The sequence below is a fragment of the Miscanthus floridulus genome, chromosome 4 (assembly GCF_019320115.1).
Source record: "Miscanthus floridulus cultivar M001 chromosome 4, ASM1932011v1, whole genome shotgun sequence".
Lineage (NCBI taxonomy): Eukaryota > Viridiplantae > Streptophyta > Magnoliopsida > Poales > Poaceae > Miscanthus > Miscanthus floridulus.
This window is the reverse complement of record NC_089583.1, coordinates 39,346,097-39,369,573: the sequence shown is the minus strand read 5'-3', so window position 1 is coordinate 39,369,573 and position 23,477 is coordinate 39,346,097.

The following is a 23,477-nucleotide window of genomic DNA, read 5'->3' as shown; positions in this document are numbered from 1 at the left end:
CAAGAGTAACGAATAGCATAAACGGATAATTCTTAGTGATCCTCTATTCCATAAGGGTCCAAGGCCGCTCGTGACCGTGAGCATGGCTGATATACCAGTTTTACACTCTGCAGAGGTTGTACACTTTCACTATGAGTTGTGATACCCATATGCCCAGGTAAATTACTCCCAAAACACTTCTAAGGTGAGCAGGTAGTGGTCACTATGAAGCCTTTTAAAGGTTCGTCTAACAAGTTAGAGCCATTAGATTCACTCGGCAAACAGATATAGGAACCCCCCTGTCGAATGCCACAATTCCATCACGACTATACACATAAGAGTAGAGGCTGTCCTATACCTGATTCGTCAAGCCAGTTCTTACGCCAATAAAGGTAACCTCTAACAAGCTAGAAAAGGTCCTCATACTGAGCTAAAGCGAGAGCCATGTAGCCCTCACAACTATACTGTAAGTCCCCAGTGTTTACTTACAGATAAGTCCTTAGGAAGAGGAATCTGAAGCATTTAGAAAGTAGCTAAACACTCTAGCCCCCTGTTTCCAAGTTGCTAAAAAGTCATATTTTAATGTTTATTGCATATACCATTAGTCAAGTTACAAGATCATGGTTTAATTGAGCACTAGTAAAGCTACCCAATGCATATCCCATAGGAGACAAGGTATAAGTACAATTCTAGGGAATCCCTATCAAGGTGACATATGCACACTACCAAAAATACACTTATACTTGACGGTTTACTTTGGTCATAGACAAGCAAAAATGCATCACAGATAGCTCACCATGACGATCAGAAAAATGTCATGTATCCCGTGTCATACATTTGTTCGCCCAAATTGAGCCGTCATAGATTGACATTTGAGTTCGTCATGGATTAGTTGTCCATTTATTATACCCAGCCCATATTCAAGCCTAGATCCAAACCATAGAGACGAAAAATAACATCACATATTAGTGTGAAATCATCACTACATTAACATGCAGCACATCTCATAATACACCAATCATACAAACAAACATTGATTCTTTCATTTCTTGGCATGTTCACTATTGTCATATATAGTTTGAGGACAATCAATTCATAGCCAAACTAACAAGTACGTCTGAACTAAGATTTCATCTCTAGGGAGTCTAAAATAAACAAACATATGAACTAAGATTTCATCTCTAAAAATTCAATTGGCTTGTTGTCCATATGATGTGCTACCAAGCACCTCTTGGAGCTACCTGAAAATCAATGTGAATATGAAATAAGTTAGTTCTAAGCAAATATTCAAAAAACAAATGCCATCTATTTATCAGGAAACAATCAAAGTCAATTGTTCTAGGATTGCACTAGTCAAGCTCTGTACTAACAAATAAAACATGTGGTTGCAGTACTAGCGTGTGGTAGAAAAACCAACAAGTGACCAACGTAAACAAGAAATCTTTGATTATTCTATGGAGTTGACAATGCTGTGCCAAACCATTTTTCTGCATTCAACATAAAAACCATTTTTTATAGCTCTAGAATGTAAAAGAATGCGGCTTTGTCAATACCAAATTTCCCATGCAAACTAGCGCACAAGTAGTAACTAGTATAATGCCCGTGCTATCGCTATGTCAGCATATAACCATACAAATCAAATAACCAAAAGGCATATATGTCCAAGTTATTGAATGCAAACAGAGGAGCATTTAAAAAAACTTCATTATAGAGGAGCATCTAGCTGATGGTATTTCATAGCATGGTTCAATTATCTTGGGGAAAAAATACACAGTAGACTAGCTGCTAGTTGATTGTTTATTTACTAGGGCTTAGTAATCCGAATAAAAAAACTACAATACAGAGGAGCATCTACCTGATGTTATTTGGGAAAAAAACATGATAGGAGTTGTACATTCATAGTTCACTATAGAATTGCTTCAGTTAACTAAAAAGAACTACATGTAGTGCGTGTCAAGCTGAATCTAATAAAGACTAAAAGAGTCTATCAACATAGACTAAAACAGAACCTTAAAGACTAAAATTATGAAACAAATTTACATGGCCAAAAAGTTAGATACTGAATGGTAGCCAATGTTCCATGGCTGACACATTTATATGCCGAATGAATGTTTGTGATAGAACAACTAAATGACAGTTATAGATCATTGCATATATATTTCACCTAACAAACCACCAACAGATCCCAAATTACCACAGGAAATTGCAATCCCCACATCCAAAATCTCTACAACTCAAAAGGGGTCAAAGGCATGACCTCAGCCAATTTACTAAGCTTCTTGATGGTTTCATAAGCCATTGTTGCCTTGCTGCGGTCGGCCAAATGTCCTGCAGCTGCGCCTTCTAAAAACATGCAGCATTAGATGCTATCAGTATTCTTAATAGTTTACAAGAGCCTGAAGCAAGTTAATTGATTTAACATAAACTAATTTACCTGGCCAAAAAGATTTATGGGTCTTTAAATAAGCCTGAGGGCAGTAGTACCATCAAAAACAAACCAAGCTATCAGATTATAGTTTATGCTACAACTTTTTACAAAAGATCAAAGATTAACAAGCAATGGAATAACTGGAGGAAATTCCATATTGAATCTACTATCTTGTACTGGCATTTCCACCGGCACCTGCAGCATCTATCAGAAAGTTACTTGCACTGCATTATAGAACAGGAGGTAGGTGACGAGCAAACTAATTTCAATCCTGCTCACACAAATTATATGCCCAAATCATCATTCATAGAAATCCAAACAAAAATCACAAATAGACCCAACTACACAGTGCACAAAAAGGCATCGACAATCAAAAAAATTCGAAAAATCACAGTCGGATGGGATTTCACATACCAACAACTACGGAGACAGATCTCGGCAGGTCCTACCGCACACCAGACTCCTCCAAGCCTAGAAATTTCAAAAACCTACAAGCACACGCATCCACCAGATCAAACCCCTACCAGCGAAACCCTAATGAAAATCACAAACAGCAGTAGGGGCACATCGCCGCTGGTGCTATGCGGTTCGGCTGCACAGGGGAGGTGCGCGAACCCACCGTTGCTCTACGCGCCCGCGCTGGGGAAGGGCACATCTTCGCACCTGCTATGCCTACCCGCGCCCAAGAAGGGCATGCCACTGTGGCCGCTATGACCTCCTGCGTTGGGGAGGGGTGCACTGCCACCGTCACCGCATGGCCCACCAGCGCAGGGGAGGTGCCCGCACAGGGGAGGCATGGGACCTGAAGTTTGGGGGACGAGGGCATGCGGTGGCTATGGGTGGCGGTGGATAGGGGAGGGCGTGTATAGTGGAATGCGGGTGGCGGCGGATGGGAAGGGGCGACGCAGTAGATGGATGTGTGTAGACTGTGGGAGGGAGGCTGGTGGATTAGGTTTAGAAATTTTATTTTCTTTTTAATTTGTTATTACAAACCGTCATAGTTTAGAGCGTTCTATCACCTCATATACAAACCATCTCAGATAAGGACTTTCTATGACAATTTCTTATAACGTCATCTCAAAACCATCATGTATAAGGTTATTTCTTGTAGTGGCAACATGAATTAAATGTATTAAAGTTGATAGGAAACAAGGATAATCCTATGCTATACTTGCCTTGAACAAAGTGCTTCTGCTAATCCTGCTCGTCAAAGTAGTACTCTTGGTCACCTACGAATTGCTCACCGTCTATACTCGATAATCACAGCGACATATAAGCATCCAGAAGCAATCATGCATAGCAAACAAAAGCTATAGATTAGGACAGTACACCAATCAACATAAAATCAAGATGAAAAGTTTTGTAAATTGAATCTCCTGTCTCACTATGAACACGCAGACGTGATGATCACAAAAATCAAAGCTAAAACGAAGAAGTTATGAATTAAACAAGATTTCCATTAGTAAAATAATAGATTAAATCTAACCTCGAATTTTAAAAGTTGAAAATGTCCCTAACAGTAGTATGAAATGTAGCTTATGTAATTACTGAACCTAACACAACTTGAACGGATCAAATCAGAGTGAAAACAAAGATTTTATGGCCTACAGAAGGTAGTGGCAGTTCTGTAAATAGAGGAAACTTAATTTTCAAATTTAAATAAATAAAATCATATTTTTAAACCGAGCCAAGGACTGCGGGCATGAAAATAAAGAAATACAGGGGCTCTTTAACAAAATTGCACGGACGGTGGGTTGAGATCCAAATAATTGTAAGGGCCTTTTTGCAAAAACAACAAGCGAAGGGGTACAAGTGAATCTGGACTGTTGGATTGAGATTGGACGGTGCAGATCAGACCGGAGGGGAATGAGGTCGCTAGAGCGACGCTCTGCGCGGCAGCGCCATGGACGGAATCGGCCCGACCTCGCTGGAGTTCATCGATACGACGGTTCTAACCAATAGGAAACAAGAGGGAGGCACTACGAAGCCATCTAAGGGATCATAAAGGGCTATGGTGGCACGGGGGTGATGTGGTGCTAGATGGGGTGGCTTGAGCTCACCGGAGATCTATGGCTGACATGGATACAAGCACAAAAGGCAAGGGAGAGAGCATGAGAGACATCTGCAGGTTACTCACCTTCTCGCGGAGCTCGAAGATGCAGTCGCAGCGGCAGAGGAGCGGATGAATCAACCTTGGCAGTGGATATACTATGACTCTGCTAGGGCTCAAAGGCATATGGCTGGCTCTTGGCTTCTATGAGGAGGGTGGTGGGAGCTTACGGTGCACACATATCAGGGCAGAGTCGGGGCGAGCACGGATTCCTGGCCAGAGTCATGACCGGCTCGGACTTGAGTTAGAGGAGGAAGATGACTGACCGCTAGGATCATTGTGTCACTGAGAGAATGGAGCAGGCCTGGCTGTTAGCGGAATAGAGGGGGAAAGGAACAGCGCAGGCACGCTGCTAGCTGCTGGGCCGAGCAAAGCTAGGCCGACGCTTGCTGGGCCGTCGGTATCTTACACAATTGGGCAAAGCATCAGTTGAGGATGCTCATCGAGTTCGTTTGTTCTCCTTGTCCCTGTTAGGGCTAGCCTTCACTTGGTTTTCATCACTACCAGTCAATTCCATTGCTAATTGGGCTGACCTAGAGATGAAGTTTCATACATATTTTTACACTGGGACTGGAGAAAAGAAGATTACCGATCTAACAACTATTAGGCAGAAGACCAATGAATCAGGCACTGAGTTTCTTTAGAGGTTCCATGAGACTAGGAACTTGTGCTTCTCATTAAACTTGGTTGATGATCAGCTAGCTGCTTTAGCCATTCAAGGAATGCTGCCAATGTGGAAAGAAAAGCTACTGGGACAAGAATTTGACAACTTGGGCCAATTGGCTCAATGAGTGGCAGCGCTCAATAGCCAATTCCAGAGTATGCACAGAGATACCTGATTCCAAAAGAGTACCACAGTGGCCGAAGCTTATAATCCATACTCAGTCGATGACGGCTATGAAGATGAAGAGGAAGAGGTTGCTGTGGCTGAATGGAATTGGGGCAAAAAGACAGTGATGGTGTCAAATCCTTAGGGAAGAGGAGTTAAGGAGATCTATGACTTTGATGTCACAAAATCAGACAATCTCTTCGATTTCTTGCTTGAGAAGGGGCAGATCAAGTTGCCCGATAATCATGTTATGTTGCCCCCTGATCAGTTGAAGAATAAGAAGTTCTGCAAGTTCCATAACGCTACTTCTCTTTCCACTAATGAATGCAGAATTTTTCGGCAGCATATATAGAGGGCTATTCAGCAAGGAAGGCTCAAATTTGATACGCCTCAGAAAATAAAAGTTGATGATAATCCTTTCCTAGGAGATCAAAACATGGTTGATGCTGGACTACTCAAAGGAAAGACTAAGGTCCTAACGTCAACCAAATCAAAAGAAGCTAGGAATAGTCGATCCAAAGATGCAAATATCAGCTGACGAGTATAGATAGATTAGAAGACGTCGCGCTAAGCAAAAGAGCCAATATGAGTAGGGGAAACATCAAAAGATGGGGTGACAAAGCCATGAGTTACATCTCAGATCCTGTTGAATAAGTGGCAGCAGCAGAAGGAAAAGGATTATCAGCGTTGGTTAAAGGATCAAGAATACCAGTAGTCAACTAGAAAAAGAGAGGTACGAAAGGAAACATGTCGAATCACGTTGGAATTGTCCTTTCTTCAGACATTGCTGGAATGAAGGTTTGAAGTTGTCTACTAGACATGACTGTCCTAGAATGCAGCAATCAGTATTAGGAGTTTAGGCAATCTCAAACCAACCATCGGTCTATCCATGCTCAAGATGCATATTGTCATAATAACATGGATCAACGCTTAAAAATGAAAGTGTTCATAATCGGCTGGGAAAAAGAGTGGTTGATCAAGACTGGGCTGATTATGAAGAAGAGGGCAATGAGAGAAAATATGTTTGGCAGGAAGGCCAATGATGTCTAGGAGGTTTGACAAGAAGCCAAAAGAGAAGGGTGCAACGCCTAAGGAATAAAGAGTTAGAACAGGCTCAGGCATCTGGTAAACCTCAAGTATGGCGTACTAAGCAAACAACCGATAGAAAGCAACCATCGGCTAATATCCAAATGACTTTTTTGTTGCCATCAGAATTCAGAGCTTCGGTAGATCAAGAAGTTTATTCGGATTTCAATGAATCGGAGTATGAGGAGATAGTTGCCAAGTTTACGGTTGTGCAACAAGCAATATTTGATAAACCAGTAAAGCATCGACACTTAAAGGCTTTATATATGAAAGGTTTTGTTGATGGGAAGCCGATGAACAAGATGTTGGTGGATGGAGGTGCTTCTATTAATCTTATGGCTTATACCACTTTTCATAAACTTGGCAAAGGACTAGGAGATCTGATGGAGACTGACATGATGCTTAAGGATTTTTGAGGTAATGCATCTAAGACCCGGGGGGCAATAAATGTTGAATTGATAATCGAAAGTAAGACTCTGCTCACCACATTCTTTGTCATCGATGGAAAAGGGTCGTACAGTCTACTCCTTGGTCGTGATTGGATTCATGTGAACTGTTGTGTACCATCGACCATGCATCAGTGTTTGATTCAATGGCATGAAGATGATGTCGAACTGGTTCACGCTGATGAGTCTGTAAGTATCGCAATAGCCGATCTAGTCTTTTGGGAGCTAGCAGACTTCGAATGCTTTTCTGGTAAGTTATGGAAGGAGGCTTCATTAGAATCAACGATGAAAGCCAACAACCGATCCAAGCAGTCGGCTTTGAAAATTTGTCTTAATGGATAATCCAATAGATGGTACAGAAGTGACCACCTGAAGACGCTCAGAAGAGGAATCGACTATTGGCTCAGTTTCATCTGTTACTGTTGATAAAACGACCGAACCAGGCCTTAAGGCATCAAGCCGATGGGAAAATCACAAGGATACTCATCGGCTCAAAAGGATAATCAAAGTGTCAGGTCGATGGGGCTTTTCTTGGTTCTTTGCTTTCACATCTAGCAGAGAGCAGCAAACAGGCGAGACGAGAGTAATAAATATTATAATAATATTTGGCCGATAGAGAGTAGAATCGGCTACTGGCTTTAAAATTCAAGGCCTTACATATGAGAGGTTTTGACCATGATAGCCGATTTCAGAAAGCATGCAAAGAGAAGTATCAGACGAAGGGACTGATCATGTTTTGGTTTCTCGAGGATCTACCCTCTGCTCCGCTATCGGCTATTGATATTGCATCGACTAACCCTAGTACATGTACAATACGTAGTTCTGCATGCAAGGATTTTCATGGGAAGGAAAAATAAAAACCAACTGTCGGAAATTCTAAACATACATAAAGATGAAAAATATTACTTCTGACCGGCTCAGCATGTGGAGAATAATTTGATGGCCCACTAAAGACGATGATGCAATAGGCAATGCAATCGGCTAATTAACATTTGGAGGAATCTTCATCCATTGGCTCCTTTGGAGTGATCCATGAAGCCGATGTGAATGTAATAAAATGTTATTTGGACCAGCTCAGAATTTAAAGCATGAAGTTGTCAGTCTGCGAGTCTTGGATTGTCGCTCTACATATAATTAATGGCCGACAAGCAAGGAAGGAGCCAATGTCTATAAAATTTCAAGCAGAGACACTCATTGGCTCAGAGTAAAGGAGCATACGTGCAGATATGAGGTACATGCCTTTCTATGGCTGATTCGTATATTCTTTATTCCTCGCTTTTCCTACTACTTGTGAACAAACTATCATAGGGAAAAGTATGTTATCTAAGTAGTTGATGAATGAGATATGGTATGATGAAAGGAACCTTGCTTCTTTTGCAAAGCACTTGGGAAATTTTATTATAAAAATAAAAAATCAATAGCTTGTCTCCTCGATGATGTTGAATTTCCTACCAAGGCCATATGTTATTGTTAAAAACTTTCCACATAAGCTGCTTGTTTTGTGTTGAGTTTTGTCAAGACTCGTTGACCCTTGTTGAGAGATTTATCATGCTTGCAAGATCAAGATTACGTACACGCTACATATGTGTGCTGCTTCTATACTGGAAGTACGCAAAAACATGCTTTTCATCCACCTCAAAATATTCTGCTCCTACACTAGGAGATGACAAAAATATGTTTGCTAGGTTTTATTAGAATAAATGCTCCAAGTTCTTGATAATATTTCTCTCAAAAGTTGTTGTAAAAAGAGACATGGGTTATGCAAAAATATTAAAACATAGACACAAAAGAGGTCCAAAGTAAAAAAGGGAAAAAGAAAAAGAGATGAGAAAAGATAGCATATGTTCTCGCAAAAATATTCCATAAGAGAGAAATATATTTCAAATAGCATAGTAGAATTAGGTTAGCCACCAGTTATTCAACGCACATGCACATCTTGATCTAAGAGTATGACATTTCTCTCCTTAGACCCATGATTTGACCTTATAATATATGCAAGGTAAGTATGCTACATATTTTATTCCTACCTAAAACTCGACATAAGCTTTTTAGAAGTAGGATAAGAAGAGACAAAACAATGCTTTGACGAGAAACTATACATATTGAGCGATCTGAGAGAATCATTTGAGGAGCAAAGCTATGTTTTAATTTAAAATTTTTCAAAACCCAAGTTTTCTGAGGAGGGGAAGCGAGGATGACTAGATTCTAATCCGTTCCATTCCTCAACAACCTAAGATGGTATGGTAGACACTTCAAAGTTCACATGTGTAGGTAAGGCTTGGAATAAGGTAATATTGCTGCTAGTAAATTCCTCGGCTCCTTGGAAGAAGACTATTGGCTAGAATACCTCAATGTTTATGCAGCATATTCCCATACTGCCGGTTAACTTGTATTGCTACGATCGAACTTAGGGGGCCAGCCCCTAATCGACTAAAGCAGATGAACGAAGATGCACAGAAAGATCAATTTTCAAGTTATCAAGATCAAAAAGAAGATGGAGCCAATGCAGCTTTTAGTGATTGCGATCAAATGTCATCGGCTAGGTAAAAGAAGACCATCAGATCGAAATAGTTCGAAGCATGAAAATTCATACTTCGAACTAGGGGGGCCTGTGTTGACACCAAAATTTGGTAATGTTATTGCCAATGAAAGACTATAGAAGAAAACTAATAATTTGATGAGTATTGAGTTTAAAAGGCCGATTCGAGGAATGCATGCTAGCCAGATCTCCAATATGAATCAGCAAACCAGTTTAATTATCATTGGCATACTTATAGCTGGGTACAAGCAAGCAAGATGGCCAAATTTGGATATGTGTCTAGATAAGATGGTTAAATTAAGATAGTCTCTGAATTAAGATACATATATAGGCAAGATGCATACCATATATACCTTGCAATAATTGCCGTATCCAGGCTCGGCCAGGCGACAGAAAGCAGATGATGCAAGGAGATGGGAAAGAAAGGAGTCCGGCTTAGATATTTGAGAAAGATAGCATTTTTATATTATCCTGCCGGCTGTACAAGGAAATTTAAATGACGTACAAGGAAGAGGCAAGCAAATAAAAGAGTCACATACATGCATGTGGGGCTTGACGTGGATGCTGATTAAAGCAAAGGAGATATATATGCATATACGTGATCACAAGGCTTTCTTGTTCGGCTATTTGGAATATACGTATATTCATTAGCAAGGTAATGTACTTGCAGGGCTTTGCCGGTTGAGCCGAATAAGAAAGGATGTGTAAGTCAAAGAGGTTTTATTGTCAAGGGTTCTACACAAGGGAAAGCTAGAGTCCATGTATCTTAATATTTCCTTTTATTTAGATATTTCTTTTGAGACAAGATTTGTACCTTATGAACAGTTAGGAGTCGTTAGCCTAGGGGTATAAATATGAACCCCCGACCATTGTAAAAGACACACAATCAATCCAATACAAGTTACTTACTTTTTTCGGCTCCAGCCACTCCTTAGGAGTAGGAGTAGAGTAAATCTCGGCGAGTTCTTCAGCAAGTAGGGCTGCATCGATCCGATCGACCTCCACCTGCTTGCCTGTAAGTACCATCATGGCTTATACCTCTGTTCGTATGACTGCATCAATTTGGTCGACCTCCACTGTGACTCTGGTATAAGTTAGTTATCGATTTTTGTCTAGTTCAAGTAAGGTTGCATTGATCCGGTCGACCTCCACTACTCGAACTAGATTAAGGTCAAGTTATCGGCGCTATCTAAGGGTAGCGTTCCTTCAGATAGATTCATTAGGTTATCGATATTGCTTATTGCTTTCATTGTTTATTTAATTACAGCAATATCACTTCGCCCGATTAGGATTGATCTAGATCGGCCTTATATCCTTTTTAACCCATCGTTTGTTAATCTAAACTGATCTAATATGCACTTTAAACGATGAGTTATGTTTTTATTAGTTGTTTTATATCAATCTTGATTGTGCATGACGTGCGGTTAAGGCGTGTCTAATTTTGAGTAGATCTATTGGCTAGCGAAAACCATTCCATGGCCCGTTATCACGGCCTGTGTGATTCTGCCTCACACCCCACTGTTAGCACCGTGGAGTGGGATCGTTATTTGGTAGATCTGTTCCTGAGAGGGCATGACCTTAACTGTGCGCTATGCCTGAATCGGCTATTTTAGCCGATATCGAGTGCTTTCATGAACAGTTCATGTCACGAGACCGTTGAAGTAGAGATATGTTGAAAGATGTGTTAGTCCTAGGATCTTATTATTGTATTATGGCCTGCATGATTCTGCCTCACGCCCCACTGATATTAGTAATAAGTTAGGGTCGTCGAGTCTATTGTTGTTTCTATGGCCTACATGATTCTTCCTCATGCCCCACTGGTCATAGCGATAGATGAGATCTAAAATGTTCACTAGATTTATCTTTATCAAATAGTTAAATGATGATGAGCTATTTCATTTATACAAAAGGGGTTTGATTACTTGTTGTCGTTGGCTTAGCATGAACTAATTATTGTTGACATCTTATTGCTATTGACTAATATTTATCTAAATAATAATATTTATCCTGAACGATAACTGATTCCTCTTACACAACCTCATGAGCTTTAACCGATTTATTCTTATGAATATGCTGGAATTGACTATTTAGTCGATCTCCTTTCATATCGGCTCTCAGAGCCGCACATTCGGGATTGTCTAGGCAACACCGGCATGTTCCGCCCTAAATTACTGATAAACTTTCTCTCCTTGTCAATTGCAGGGTCAAATTGACTAGCACATCTCGGGAGGAGCGTGTAGGATCGACCACCACTGCGCTAAAGCTAGGCGGATCTCTAGCTCCATCGAGCTGACCCTTCCGGCTTGCTCGTATGCCCTTGGCGCGAGATGAAATTCTGTGTCGATAGAAGAAGAAGATTCCGATACAGAGGTTGCATTTGTGATTAGAAATCTTAGAAAGTTTATGAAGAAGACGAGCAACCGCAAGACCTATGGTGATGGAAAGAGAAGGTTCAAAAAGAGATTTTGCTATGGATGTGGTCAAACCAGTCACTTCATAGCTGATTGTCCTAATGAGAAGAGGCACAAGCATGACAAGGATGAAGACAAGAAGAACAAAGGCAAGAAGAGAGGTGAAGCTCATCTTGGGGAAGAATGGGAGTCAAAATGATAGTGACTCAAGTGATGATGAGAAGAAGAAGAAGGGAGCCACAAACATCGCCATCCACCACTCTTCTTCACCAACCATGATCTTCCCCGACTCAACTTCACCACCAAAACTCTTTCCCAACCTATCTTCACCACCAAAGCTCTTCTCCAACCTCATCGACAATGACTACTACACTCCAACTTGCCTCATGGCAAAAGGGGAGAAGGTACATGTTACACCCGATCCCTCTAGTGACGAGTATGATAGTTGTGATGAGAACATAGAAGAAATTGAAGCAACCATGATAAAGAAATTTGGTAAAAAGGCCTTCACTAAAATAAAAATGCTAATGAAGAAATTAGAGAAGAGGGATAGATGCTTAGAGTTGCAAGGAGATATAATCACTCAAGAGAGAGAAAAACTTGCACTTGAAACATCTATCGCCGAGGAAAAGATGAAGGTTGAGAAGTTAACCGTATAATTGTCTTTAGCTAATGACTCAATTGGGAAATTGACTAAGGAACATTCCTCGGTTAATAATCAAGTAGCTGGCCTCAAGAATGAGAAGAGTATAGCTCAAGAAAGCCTCACACGCTTGGAAGAAACATACCGAAATCTTGACCTAAACTATAGTACTCTTTGGGCTTGCACTTCAACTTCTCTTAAGGCAACTGAAGACTCTAATGTCTCCACTAGCAATGGTTGTGAAAGATGCTATAAAATTGATGTGATTGCATATACAACTAACCTTGTTGAGTTAGAAAGACAAGGAGATTCATAGGTTGAAGATGATCTTGAAGAATGGGTGCAAGTCTCAAGAGCAATCCAACAAGACTATATACAAGTCATCAAGGCACCCATCAATCAAGGAAGGCATTGGCTACAAAAGGTATGATGGAAAGGCCAATGGAAGGAACATGATCAATGGTGTGCCTTGTGTGAAGTTCAACAAGGGCGTTGCTCTTGGTGAGCTTATATGCAAGGCCAACAACAAGGTCTACATTCCAAAGATCCAACCTACAAGTGACAAGACAATCAAGATGAAGCAATCCGAGACCCCCAAGCCACAAGCACTACTTCCACGGTGCTATGCTAGTGACTATATGTGTTGTTGGAGCAAGGATGGCAAGATTGTGGTTAAGTATGTTGGTGCTCAAAAGAGAAAGGAAATTATGAGGAGTGTTTGGGTGCCCAAGTTTTATGTGACTAACCCCCTTGGACCCAAATCTTTTTGGGTACCTAAAACAAAAGCTTAATTTGTCTTTGTAGGAATATTCCTCTAGTGGAACAAGTTGGGTGTTGGATAGTGGATGCACCAATCATATGACCGGAGAGAAGGATATGTTCACGTCATTCCAACCAAGTCATGATCAAAGTGGGAATATTGTGTTTGGTGACAATGGAAAAGGAGAAGTCCTCAGTTTGGGTAAAATTGCTATATCAAATGATAATTTCATTTCAAATGTTTTACTTGTGAATTCGTTGGGATACAATTTGTTGTCCGTCTCACAACTTTGTGAGATGGGTTACAATTGTCTCTTTACGGATAAGGGTGTGGAAGTCCATAGAAGGGAGGATTCCTCTATTGCATTTATGGGTCATTTAAAAGGGAAACTCAATCTAGTTGATTTCACATCAAATAGAGTAAATCCCGAGACTTGTTTAATGGAAAAATCTAGCATGGGATGGTTATGACATCACTGACTTGCCCATGTTGGGATGAGGAACTTGGCCAAACTTTAAAAAGGCGAACACATTCTTGGACTAACAAATGTTTCTTTTGAGAAAGATAGGATTTGTGGTGCATGCCAAGCGGGAAAACAAGTTGGAGCTAAACATCCTATCAAGAATGTTGTGACAACTGAAAGGCCATTGGAGTTGCTTCACATGGACATATTTGGACCCGTCGCTTATATAAGCATTGGTGGTAACAAATATGGTTTCATAATTGTTGATGATTATTCTTGTTTCACTTGGGTATTCTTTTTGCGTGAAAGTGTGAAGTCCACGGTATCTTCAAGAAGTTTGCAAGAAGAGCCCAAAATGAGTTTGATGTCAAAATCAAGAGAGTTAGAAGTGACAATGGGACGGAGTTCAAGAACGCCAACATTGAAGAGTTTCTTGATGGAGAAGGAATCAAGCATGAGTTTTTAGTTCCATACACTCCACAACAAAATGGTGTTGTGGAGAGGAAGAACCAAACGCTCATAGAAGCCGCAAGAGCAATGTTGGATGAATACAAGACTCAAACCAACTATTGGGCGGAAGCGATCAAAACAGCATGCCATGCCATCAACCGCTTATATCTTCACAAGAAAAGAGAAAAGACCGCCTACGTACTTCTAACTAGTAAAAAGCCTAAGGTGCACTACTTTAGAGTTTTTGGATCCAAGTGTTTCATAATTAACAAGAAATCCAAAAGCTCTAAGTTTGCACCAAAGGTTGATGAAGGTTTCATGCTAGGTTATGGTACTAATGAACATGGATATCGTGTTTTCAATAAAACCAACGGTTTATTGAAATCATGGTAGACGTGACTTTTGATGAAACCGACGGCTCTCAAAAGGAGCAAGTCAATGTTGAGATTGTAGGTAATGAAGAAGCTACACACAAAGCAATCAAGAAGCTTGCCATTGGTGAACTAAAGCCCATTGAAGACAAAGATGAAGACCATGTTGTGCATGATGATCTTGATCCAACCATTCATCATGTTTTATGCAATGAACGTGGTGAAGCTTCCACAACAAGAAATAATCAAGATGGGAGATCAAATGAAGCACAAGGTCATTCTCATGAAGATGGTGTCAACAATGAGTCAGCTCAACCTCAACTCAATAATGAAGAAAGAAGTGAAGTCAACCCTCCACAAACTAATGGTTGTGATCCTCCAATCGATCATGACCATGATGATGACAATGATGGTCCCATCTAAAGATCAACTCAAATGCCACATCTTAGAGTGCATCAATCCATTCAATGGGATCATCCTGTTGATAACATATTGGGGAGCATTCAATGAGGGGTAACTACACATTCCCGTTTAGCAAGTTTTTGTGAACATTACTCGTTTGTTTCTCCTTTCGAACCTCATAGGGTGGAAGAGGCACTTGATGATCCAGATTAGATGATAGCCATGCAAGAGGAGTTGAACAACTTCACTTGGAATGAAGTCTGGTCCTTGGTGGAAAGGCTCAAGCAAAATGTGATTGGAACCAAGTGGGTCTTCCGCAACAAGCAAGATGAGCATGGCGTGGTAACAAGGAACAAGGCAAGGTTGGTGGCTCAAGGATTCACTCAAATTGAAGGCTTGGATTTTGGGGAGACCTATGGACTGGTGGCTAGGCTAGAATCAATTCGTATTCTACTTGCCTATGCCTGCTTATCATGACTTCAAGCTATATCAAATGGACATGAAGAGTGCATTTCTCAACGGCCCCCTATCCGAGTTGGTGTATGTAGAGAAACCACCGGGCTTTGAAGACCCCAAGTATCCAAACCACATCTACAAGCTCGACAAGGTGCTCTATGGGCTCAAACAAGCCCCTAGAGCTTGGTATGATTGCTTGAAGGATTTACTACTCAAACAAGGTTTTGAGATAGGAAAGGACGATGCTACTTTATTTACTCGTAAAGTCAATAATGATATCTTTGTTTGCCAAATATATGTCGATGACATAATATTTGGTAGTACTAATGTGACTTTTTATGAGGAATTTAGTAGGATTATGATGAATAGGTTCGAGATGTCCATGATGGGAGAGTTGAAGTTCTTCCTTGGATTTCAAATCAAGCAACTCAAGGATGGCACGTTCATAAGTCAAACCAAGTACACCAATGACATGTTGAAAAAGTTTAACTTGGACAAGGCCAAGCCCATCAAGACACCCATGCCAACCAATGGACATCTTGACCTTGATCAAGGAGGAAAGGACGTCGATCAAAAGGTATATCGCTCCATGATTGGATCCCTTCTTTACCTTTGTGCATCTAGGCCCGATATTATGCTTAGCATGTGCATGTGTGCAAGATTTCAAGCTAATCTGAAAGAATGTCATTTGATGGCCATTAAGAGAATTTTTTGGTATTTAGTGCACACTCCTAATCTTGGCTTGTGGTATCTTAAGGGCTCCACTTTTGAGTTACTTGGCTATTTCGATTCGGATTATGCCGGTTGCAAAGTAACCCAAAAGAGTACTACCAGGACTTGCCAATTTATTGGCCGATCCTTAGTGTCTTGGAGCTCTAAGAGGCAAAACTCCGTTGCTTTGTCCACCATCGAAGCCGAGTATGTCGCGGCCGATGCATGTTGTGCCCAACTACTTTGGATGAAGCAAACCCTCAAGGACTTTGGATGTGAGTTAACCAAGATTCCACTTTTGTGTGACAACGAGAGTGCCATTAAGTTGGCAAACACATATTTTGAGAGCTTTCAGGACATCCGACATCATTTTTTGAGAGACCATGAAGCCAAAGGAGATATCGCCATTCACCATGTGAGCACCGAAAAGCAACTAGCCGATATCTTCACAAAGCCCCTAGATGAGTCAAGATTTTGTGCTTTTAGGAGTGAACTAAATATCATTGATTCTCGTAACGTGGTTTGATGTCTTGCACACACACATTTTGTTTGATCTAGTTAGGAGAAAAGAATTAGGAAAACATTGTGTGACACTTTCAAAATCTATTTTATAATTTTCACGAGTGACTATTGCTTTGTGTTGGTTGAGTGAAATCTAGTCACTTGTGAAAATGTTAGTGTCCATCATATTTTTGCCCCACATGGTAGAGTGAGTTCAGGTTGAGGTGTTTTTTAGTTTCCCTACGTCGGAAGTCCCGATGTTGGTCGGAACTCCCGACGGCCGGAAGTCACGGCTTCGCACCGCGACTCCCGACCGCCGGAAGTCCTGACGTGCTTCGGGAGTCCCACCGTAGGTCTGGGTTTTAGCCGCGCCCAGTGTTTTCCTAAACGCTAAACGATAAACAGTCGGTCACCTACCATTTAGCCATTATTCGGGCAAAACGTCCCATTAAACGGGCTAAACGGCCAATTAAATGGGGTAAATGGGTGATTAAATGGAAACGGCGCACCACTGTGTAGCGTTTACACAGTGTTTAAATGGGCTAAACAATCATTTAGGCGAACAGTGGCCGCGCCGCATCGTTTCACCGTGTCATTTATACCCGGCCTGACTCATTTTACTACGGTTATTCTCTCCATCCCCACACTCCCGTCGCCATCCCTCTCCTCGCACTACTCTCGTCCTTCCTCGCTCCACTCCCACCCTTCCTCACGCCGCCCTTGCTCCTCCTCACGCCATCGCGCCCTGCCCATGGCTCTGGCCTACCGAAAGCTCCAGCACCCCTCCCTTATGGTTGCACTACCGGGAGTCCTGTCGGCTCTTCCATCCATCACCCGTGCTTCGATCTTCTTCCTCAGCTCGATGGTGTGGTGGGGATTCCATTCATGGTGGTGCTAGGGCTCATCGATTCGTTTGTGGTCTGCGGCTTTCATCTTTCTCCGTCTCCTCTTTCCTTAATTCAAGGTACTACTGTGGCGCCCTAACCCTAATGCAATGTACCTTGTGATTTGCCTCCATTCTTTCCCCCTCTCTACTCCTCTATCCTCCTTGTATGAATGTGTGTCATGATTTGAAACCCCATGAATGGGATGATCACCATGTGCGTCAGAACTCCCAGCAACGGTCGAGACTCCTGACCCAATGGTGAACACTCCATTCATGTTTCTTCACTTCTCGATGTTCGTTCGCTTCTCATTGTCTTGTTTCTCAGTTCCCCTTCGTGTTTTCCATAGTCATGGTCGGTGGCAGTCCATCGCGTCACAAGGAGAAGAGGTCCAAGAAGAATCAAGACCATGCCACTATCCCCAAGCCGTCTAGCCACGCTAAAGCGGCATATCCCTATGCTGGTGCTGGTGGTCCCCATGCTACTAGTGGTGGTTCTCGTGCCCAACACCATGACGATCAAGGATCATCTGCTGCTCCTCCTCCTGCTCTGGCCTCTATTGGGGATGTTCCGATTGTTGATGTAGAAGAGGAAGCTCTTGAGCATGCCGGCCGCACCATTGCTGCTCCACCTGTTTGAACCCTGACTCACGGCCCGGGCTTCATCACTGAGCTTGTTCCCTTCCCGGGTATTTTGCTAATCATGCGGGAGCCTGCCATGGCTCCTAATCCTACTGGTGGCTGGACTCCTCCTCTACCAGTTGACTACCATCACCAGGTTAGGGACATTAGGTCCATGAGGGGAAGAAACCTTTATTGTAAGGACGAGAAGGATCATCGGCTTGAGTATCGCTTCTGGCACCTGTTCCATTATGACTTTTATGATTCCATCATCTATCAGAAGTTTTTGAAGAAGAGGGAGCCACCGGTCCTGCAGATGAAATGCATTGATGCCTACTCTCTTGGTTTGTTCAAGGAGCCTGAGCTAGAGCAGATGGTTCATGATATACACTCAATGGGGCTGTCCTACTTGCTGGAATTTAGGAAGCATTGGAACAATTAGCTTATCTGTCAATTTTATGCTTCCTATCATCAAGAGCGAGACCCTACCGGTGCTATTGACTTTATCCATTGGACCACTGAAGGCAAGCATTATAAGGAGGATTTCATTACTTTCTCTTGCCTTCTTGGTTTAAGTCAAGCCGACCGCATTGCACCTGGACTGACTGAGTATGAGGATGTTGCTTTGGAGGAGTACCAACATATGTATCTTGATGGACATACAGCTGATGGATAGATAGTGTATTTGAAGCCCTACTACTATGTCCTCAATAACATTCTAAGACAGATCTTATATCCAAAGCGAGGTGACTCCACCCTCCTTCGTGATGATTCTCAGAAGGTGCTTTAGTGATTTGGAGATTATTTTCAAAAATTTTCCATTAGCCGATACATTTGGAAAAAGATACATGATGCTATTGAGGATCTAGTGAAGCATCTTCCCTATGCCCCATACATTATGCATATGATTGAGCAAGTGTCCAGCATCTGGTTCCCCATAGACACTCAGCACAATCTCCTCAAGATCTCCAACAAGACATCCATCACAGCTGCAAAAGAACTGAATATGAAGGGTGATGCAGCCAAAAGCAAAGGCAAAGGTGTTTCAGGTTCTCGCTCTCATTGTGGTGCTTCACCACCTGCTGCTGCTGCCCACTCTTCTAGTGCCGAGCCACTCTCTTCTTCCTCCTCTGGTAAGAAGCCCAACAAGTTCAAGTTTCTCATGACCTACATTGTTTGGACAATATTGTGCTAGTTCTCATCATGAGCATGATATGCAAGAGAGGCTCTATCGCTTGGAATAGCAGACAGGCATTGTGTCTTCTCCTCTGCCGCTGTTTGTGCTTCCACGTGATCCTTTGGCTCTCTATGATGAGGCATGTGTGGCATATGAAGATGATGCGGCTTCTTGCCCTCATGGCAAGGGCAAGGCTACTGAAGAAGATGAGAAATACTTGGAGGAGGATGATGATGAAGACGATGATGGTGGTGATGATGATGACTATGAGGATGAGTAGTCGGTTCTTCATGTGGCCTACCCCTTTTGGCACTTGTTGACAAAGGGGGAGTGTTAGGCTTTGATCGCTCTTGTAATAAGTTAGTTAGTTATTTAGTTTCAAGACTTTAAAACCTTTAGCGTGTATTCACTATGTCGTGTGGTGGCTAGCTTGTGATGGACAACTATTTATATGTGTTTGTGATGAATGATTGTAGGACAAGTAATGGTTTTCTATCTATCTTATTAGCTTGTGATTGTCTCTACTTGTGATGGTGGATGTATTTTGGATGGCCATGTGATGCTTTGAGTTTTTTCCTTGAAATCTTGGCCATCATATTCTCATTTACTTATTGTGTGAAATAACATGTCATATTGCATTCCTTTTCACGGATATATATTTGTTCACACACACTTGTTGCAACCCATGGATTGCAAAATTTAGGGGGAGCTTTTGTCTTGATGTATGCAAATCATGTATAGATGATTATAATTGAAATTGAAATTCATGCATACTCAAGGGGGAGCTCTTTATAAATTTTGGGTTTCAAAAGCTTTAAATTCTTTCATTCTTATAAAAGCCTAAGTTGGTTGTCATCAATTACCAAAAGGGGGAGATTGAAAGTGCATTTGCCCCCTATGTGGGTTTTGGTGTATTGATGACATCCAAATTAGGGACTAATGTGATCTTAATGAGATATGTCGCAGCTATTAGTCCCATGAAAGATTCAAAGAGTTGATAAAGATAAAATGGTATCCCTCAATTCTTGAAGTTGTAAAGGCGGACGAACTCAAAACGCACTCCAAAGGTTTAATTTTTGTTTTTGAGTTTAGGATCGACCACACTATAAAGAGGGATGCAATCATAGTTGGTCTGAGGAAGATAGAGTGCTCAAGCATAAAAATAAAAGAGAGACACTCTAGCACTCCACAAGCACATAGAATATTTTTCTATGACTGTCGATGTCGGAAGTCCCGACATAAGCCAGAACTCCCGACAGTCCAAAGTCACGACTCATGCCGAAAGTCATGATGCCCAATCGCTTAGCCTACATGGTGACTATGGTCGTCGAAAGTCCCGATGTGAGTCGGAACTCCCGACAGTCAGAAGTCAAGACCCAAGTCAGAAGTCCCGACGCCTGTGGTCCTGTCGGCCGGTTGTCTATGCCCGTCAGAAGTCCCGACGTTCGTCGGAACTTCCGATAGTCAAAAGTCTGGACCCATGTCGGGAGTCCCGACACCTAGGGCGTTGCTGGTTGGTTGGCTGTCTGCGCACGTTGGAAGTCCCGACGTACATCGGGAGTCCCGATGTTTGTCAGGAGTTCCGACATTGACTTGCGCGTGTGGAGTTCTGACCCCACGTGAACAATGTTTTCTGTTAACATTGGAAGTCCCAAGATCTAGGTCGGAACTTCCGACATAGATCTGAATGGTTAGATTTTTACTAAGAGTATAAATAGCCCTCTCTTCACTTGTAACCATTACGGACTCATTCATAGCTCACCCAACTTCGTCCTAACAGCTTCTGAGCAACAAAGGCACCCCTCTCCTCCCCCTTTACTCCAATCTTCGATTCCCTTAGGGTTTTGAGTGAAAGGAGAGTGGATTAAGTGAGGGAATCACTTTGGCAAGCTTGAACACTTGATTCCTTTGTCAAGCCGATTGGTTTTGTGTCTCTTACTCTTGGGGCTTTGCCCCTAGCTGGCTAGGCGTTGCCTAAGAGCTTCCATCTAGTGGAAGAGCCTTGGAAAGTTTGTATCACCCTTGATTTCTTAGTGGAAAGCTCAAGTGACCTTTGTGGTCGCTTTGAGAGAGGCAAGGAGGTGGAATAGACTCCGACCTTTGTGGTCACCTTCAGCAACGAGGACGTAGGAGCTCCTTTGTGGGGTTGCTGAACCTCGGGATAAATCCTTGTGTCCCGTGTGCTTATTGTTGCGATTGCTAGAGATTACTTGTATTTGTTTGTCTCTCTCTCTCGAACTTCATTTTAGGGTTTGAACTTGATCTACGGTTTAGAGACATTACGGCGTCAAGGGAAGTGACCCAACATCTTCACCAAACCACAAGGAAGTGGGGTTGTAAGATTATTTATCCGTAAAGTTAAATTTGGCACTGCTTTTGTAGTTCACGTAGGCGTCAGGACTGCTGATGTTTGTGCCGGAAACTTCTGACGACATCGGGAGTTCCGACCCAAACGCTAGGACTTTCGACATTGACTAACAATTTTGAACTTAGCATTTGTAGTTCATTTTTAGATACGCCTATTCACCCCACCTCTAGGCATTGTTAGATCCTTTCAAAGATCCCTTGCTTTACTTGCCTTAAACATCGATCCTTTGGTAAGCTTTAATCTTCAACGTTCTTCTTCTTCTTCTTGATCACCACGTATATCTCACCGACTGGACGAAATCATAAAGCACCACACAAGCATCCATACATTCATACACGAAGCAAACAATAGAACTAAATTAGAACAGTACACCAATCATAGAAAAATAAGTAAAATAGTTTGAAATACGATTCTATGCATCACTACGAACACACAGACGCGAGAGGCACGCTATTTAGAGCTACGGTTAAAAAGATACACCTACCGATAAATTGGCTTAATACGTGGAAAAGAAAACTATAAGCTTCACTTATTTTAACTATATAAATTCATATATATAAGATATTTTATAATATGTTTTGAATTAAGTCAAGTTTAGATTTAAATTATAAACTAAAGTAAAACAAATCATATTTTATTTATAATGTCCAGTTGCATAATTATTAATCAAGATATGATTTAAACCATGAAATTCTAGTATTAGTGATATGGTAACCACTGTTACTAACGCGTAGATCTCGTTGCAATGAATCTAGCACAACTTGAACGGGTTAATTCGGAGCTAAAACGTAGAATATATGTTTTAAACAAGATTTCCTTTATTAAAAATAATAGATTAAATCTAACCTCAAATTTTAAAAGTTGAAAACATATCTAACAGTAGTATGAACATGTAGACTATGAAATTACGAACCTAACGCAATTTTAACAGGTCAAATCGGAGTTCAAACGGAGAAGTTATGGCTAAAACAAAATCAGTGGCAAATCTGTAAATAAGTGAAAACATATTTTGGATCTAAACAGAAGAACCTACGCTTTCCAAACAAGAAAACATATTCTAAAAAAGTGCTATGGACTGCGGGTTTGAAAACGGAAAACTAGAGGGGCTCCTTAGAAATTATGCCAGGCGAAGAGGTAACATGAAATCTCGACCGTCGGATCATGATTGAACGGCGCTGATTAGATCACGGGGGAAAAAGGAGAGAGCCGGCCGGCGGCTACCGTGCTCGGCGCGGTGGTCGGCCACTGTCGGCAATGGAGAATCCCGGCGAAGCTCGAAACACGGCATACGGTTCACGGTTTTCGACAGAGAAGGCACGGGAGAAGAGAGAAGGTTGAGGCGAGCTCACCTAGGGGGATTTCGGCGGTAGAGGAAGCACAGAGGCGACTCGGTGGTGTCGAGCTCCACCCGGCGGGATTTAGGCGGTGGCGCTGGCTAGCTCAGGGCAAGGGCGGCGTGCTCTTGGGTTGGAGGCGGCGAGCCCGGGCGATATTTATGGGGCACGGAGACTTGGGCGGCACGGCGCACGAGGCGTGGCGGGGTTGGACACGGGCAGCATCGGCGCGGTGATGTACGAGCCGGTCACGAGACAGAGGAGGAAGGAGACCTGACGGGTGGGCCAAGCGCGTCAGCGGGGCAGAGATAGGATGCGTGGCGTGGGCGTATGGCTGGGTCGGACGCGCGCTGTTGGGCCGTGCGGAGCGGCGCGGGAGAGAGTGAGGCGACCAGCGCTGGAAACGGGCCGAGGAGGAATAGAGGCAGGCCGAGGAAGAGGAAACGGCCCACACGGCGCTGGGCTGCGGAAACGGAAACAGCCGAGTTGGGCCGAGCGGAGGGAGAGGA